This window comes from Mus caroli, chromosome 4 (assembly GCF_900094665.2).
Source record: "Mus caroli chromosome 4, CAROLI_EIJ_v1.1, whole genome shotgun sequence".
In the NCBI taxonomy this organism is placed as follows: domain Eukaryota; kingdom Metazoa; phylum Chordata; class Mammalia; order Rodentia; family Muridae; genus Mus; species Mus caroli.
Window position 1 is genome coordinate 116,664,422 of NC_034573.1, and position 4,387 is coordinate 116,668,808.

Sequence of the window (4,387 nt, forward strand, 5' to 3'; positions counted from 1 at the left end):
GCCAGGACAGCCAGGGCTACACAGAGAAACCCTGTCTCGAAAAACCAAAAAAAAAAAAAAAAAAAAATCTTATAATAGAAAAGATCAGAAGCCGGGCGTGGTGGTGCACGCCTTTAATCCCAGCACTCAGGAGGCAGAGGCAGGCATGGTCTGCCTCTGAGTTCGAGGCCAGCCTGGTCTACAAAGTGAGTTCCAGGACAGCCAGGGCTACACAGAGAAACCCTGTCTCAAAAAACAAAAAGAAAAGAAAAGAAAAGAAAAGAAAAGAAAAGAAAAGAAAAGAAAAGAAAAGAAAAGAAAAGAAAAGAAAAGAAAAAAGATCAGATAACCTATATCCAAAGACACCATCAGGTTTATAATTTAAAACCTTTTCACAAGGCAAGGTGTGGTGGCACATGTCCCAACATTTGAGGAGGCAGAGACAATAAAGAATTTAAAACCCTAACAAACCATTTGTCAAACTTAATCCAGCATTATATGAAAAATATATATATTAGGAAAAAGTAAGTCATTTAAAGAAAAATCAATGTATCTCACCAGTTTATATAGACTACAAAACGAACCAACAACAAAAACCAGATACTGTATCACTAGATACAAAAGTTCACCCAATAAAGTCCATTATCTAACCAGGGTCAAAATTTGAAGAAAACTCAGAAGAAAGCCTACAAGGAACACTAAATATAACGCTGCAGGCCACCCAGGTATATATTATACACTGGCACACAAAGTAAGTAAATAAACTGGGGAGATAGTACCTTAATAGACTAAACAGCACAATTACTAAAGATGTCAATTCTATGATCTATATGGATCTAGGATAACTCTGAGACTCAACTGTAAAGCTACAATTTTAAAAACTGGTATTAGAGGCTAGAGAGATAGCTCAGTGGTTAAGAGCAAGTAGCGCTCTGCAGAGACCTATACCACCCAGCTCACAATCACATGTAATTCCAGCTCCAGAGAGATCTAATATTTCTAGCTTCCTCAGAAAATTGCACACAAATGCATAGACATAGACAAAAATAATTTTAAAAAATAAAAATCTTTTTTAAAAAAGAAACATGTTAATGGTATAAAATATTTTTTAAAAAAAACTCAATATAACAGAATGGAGACTTCAAAACTAGACTTATATGATTAGCATTCTTTTAAAGAAAAGTGAAGCTGGAGTTTGATGAGGTAAAACCAATATTATCTATATGTGATGTGATAGCAACTGGATGGCCATGTGGGAAGAATTCAGCCTTGACATTCACTTGAACTCATGCAGAAAATTTAAGTCAAAATAGACCAGAAAAATCAAAGATAAAGCCATAATATTTGTAAAATAAAACATAAGAGATTATTTTAGACACCACTTGTGAGGTAATGACTTTTGGAAAGAATATTTTAAAGCATGAATTATCAAAGAGTCAAAACTAGAAAAGAAGAATTTCTCAAAATTAAAATGAGGTATTTTTGGGCTGGAGAGATGGCTTAGCAGTTATGAGCACTGACTGCTCTTCCAGAGGTCCTGTGTTCAATTCCCAGCAACCACATGGTGGCTCACAGCCATCTGTAATGAGAGCTGATGCCTTCTTCTGGTGTGTCTGAAGACAGAGATAGTGTGCTCATATAAATAAGTAAATCTTTTTTTTTTTTTAAATGTGTGTGCCTTGGGTTCAACTTCAAACTCTGCAATAAAATCAATGAAGGAATGAGTCACATGAGAAAATTCCTGATTAATAAAGAAATTATTCCCATATTAAAAAATATACTGGTTTATCATTGAGATTACACAAGTAATCTCAACTTTAGAAAGCAGAAGCAGAAATACTGTTGATTTCCAGGGCAACCTCCCAACAAAAGACACAATAAAATAATATCCCATTTTTAAACAACACACAAACAAAACCAACAAATACAAAAAAACAAAAGAGTACCAGTCACTAACAACCACCCCCCAGTCACCATGCATTCCACAAAGGATGTGCTCAAAGACTAAGATATCCTGCCAAACATGGTTCACAAAGATGCCTATAAAAACATGTTCACTAACCTTTTATCACCAGGAGCAGAACAAACAATCTCATAATCTACTAGACAGGCTAGTGTTAGCAAAAATCATGGCACTTATGGACTACATTACACTGCTTGTGGGAATGTAAAACAGAACACGCAAACAGTGTGGTAGCTTTTATAATGTTAAATATACTTAGCATAAAACCTAGTAATTTTATTTCTAAATATTATTCCTCAAGAAAAATGAAAGCATATGTTCATGTGAAAATTTACACTAGAGTAATCCTAACAACTGTCTAGATAGTCCAAAATTTGCATTACTTCTTAGGCAGTAACACAAATTTTGTCTGTTTTTACACTGCATGCTGCTCAGAAACAAAGAGGGTGGATGAACCTCAAAGGCTCTCTGCTGTCAGCAAAGCTAAACTAGGAAGACAATACTGTATGATACTACTAATCTGCAATTTCAGTAAAGGAAAAACAGTACCATTTCCATCAACTTATATAACAGACTGGCTGCTGTCAACATCTGGAGATAAGGCTGATTACAAAAGACTAGGAAATGTTCATAGAACTCAATGGTTCATGGTTAGCAGTGGTTACACAGTAATCATTTGTCAAAGCCCACAAAACTGTATTTAGCACTTATGAGCTCAAATACAACTAAAACTCAATTCTAAAAATGTAAGGCTATTTTTAAAAGGTTATTCTTTTTAAACTTAAGAGGCACAAGTGATGGATGATAAGGAAGCACGGTCTTGCAGACACAAGAGGACTAACATGAGCTCACAGACTATAACGCCCTCCACAATACCTGTATAGGTTCAAGCCAGATGGGGGTCCCAGCCCTGAGATGGACAAGTATACCCAGCGTCCCATCACTAAGAAGGTATTCTGCAATTGAAACCCATTGGCAAAGAAAAAAATCCATTTTCTCCATTGGAGTCTCCCTCGGTGTCAACCACACTTCAGGACAGGCTGTATGCTCAGGGGCATTTGGCCAGCACAGAACAAACTCAATAGTATTTTTGTAGACATTTAAAAATTTTTGCTGTGTTTATTTTTGGTCTTTTGCTTGTTTGTTTTAATTTTCCTTTTGTTGTCTTGTTTGTGAATGTTCATTCTGCTGTATTCTTGGGAGGTGGGGAGGATTCCATAAGCAGTAGGAGGAGAAACTACACCATGTGAAAATGGGGCTCAATAAAAAGGATGAACTAGTCTATTTTCTCTGTGTGTGTTCAGGATTACTGGTAACTGGAGAGGAAGAAGGACTGTCCTTGGGTTAGGGGTTAGGCAGCAAGTGCCTTAACTCACTGAGCCATCTCACTAGCTATTCCTCTTTTATTTTTTGGAAAACCTTTTTAACATGAAAAACTACGTATATGAATATAATTAGTAATCTTATCACATAAAAGTTAACTTTTTATTAGAACTTCCAAATTAGCCAAATCTAGACTTTAAACAGAAAATTTAGATTTTTCTTTAGTTTTTGTCTATTTTATTTTGAGACAGGGTTTCTCTGTGTAACCTTGGGTGTCTTGAAACTGGATTTGCAAACCAGGTTAGCCTTAAACTCAGAGATCCTCTTGCCTCTGCCTCCCAAGTGTTGAGACTAAAAACTTTGGATTACTTTTACTAATATGTATGTGTGGCTAAGTTCAGGTTTGTGATGGTGTTCCTAGAATCCAGACAAGTGTGTTGAATCTCCTGGGGTAGTAGGTTCTCTGCAAGAACAAAAGGAGCTCTTAACTGTTGCGTCATTTCTGTAGTCTCTGGATTATTAACTACCTTGAATTTATTTACTTTTTATTGTGTGTGTGTGCATGCACACATATGCAGGTGGGCAACTATCATCCTGGACATGCTAGGGTCTAATGTGTTTACAGGAGTCCTAGCTCTTCTTTCACTGTGAGTCCTAAGGCTCAAACTCAGTTATGAAGCTTGGGAACAAGCACCTTTACCCTCTAAAACCATCTCATGGGCCCATTAAATATTATAAAAAGTGCCCCCGCAATTTTTTTTTAATGTTTATGGGTATTCTGCCTGCATGTATGTTTATGCAATGCCTGTAGAGAGCGGAAGATGACACCCAGAAGCTCTGGGAGCTGGAGCAGCAGGCAGTTGTGAGCTGTCTGTCTGTCATGTAGGTGCTGGTTATCAAACCTTGGTTTTCTGTAAGAGCAACAAGCGCTCTTTAACCCTGATCTCTCTCTCTCAGGGCCCTATAAAAAGATTTCTAAAGTAATAAGTCAAAATCTGTAAGTTTAAATACCAAAGAAAACATCCTGATAGAAATAAATATGTAGTAAATGGTATTGTTGGTTTTCTTTCTTTCTTTCTTTCTTTATTTTCTTTCTTTCTTTCTTTCTTTTTTTTTTTTTTT

The 4,387-nt window shown here is 36.2% G+C and overlaps 1 protein-coding gene across 1 annotated transcript in view; it reads right to left on the reverse strand.

The window, feature by feature from the left end:
- The window catches only part of Zmym4 (zinc finger MYM-type containing 4), a 102,556-nt gene that overhangs the window by 22,600 nt on the left and 75,569 nt on the right, over positions 1-4,387 (reverse strand). The window lies entirely within an intron of this gene.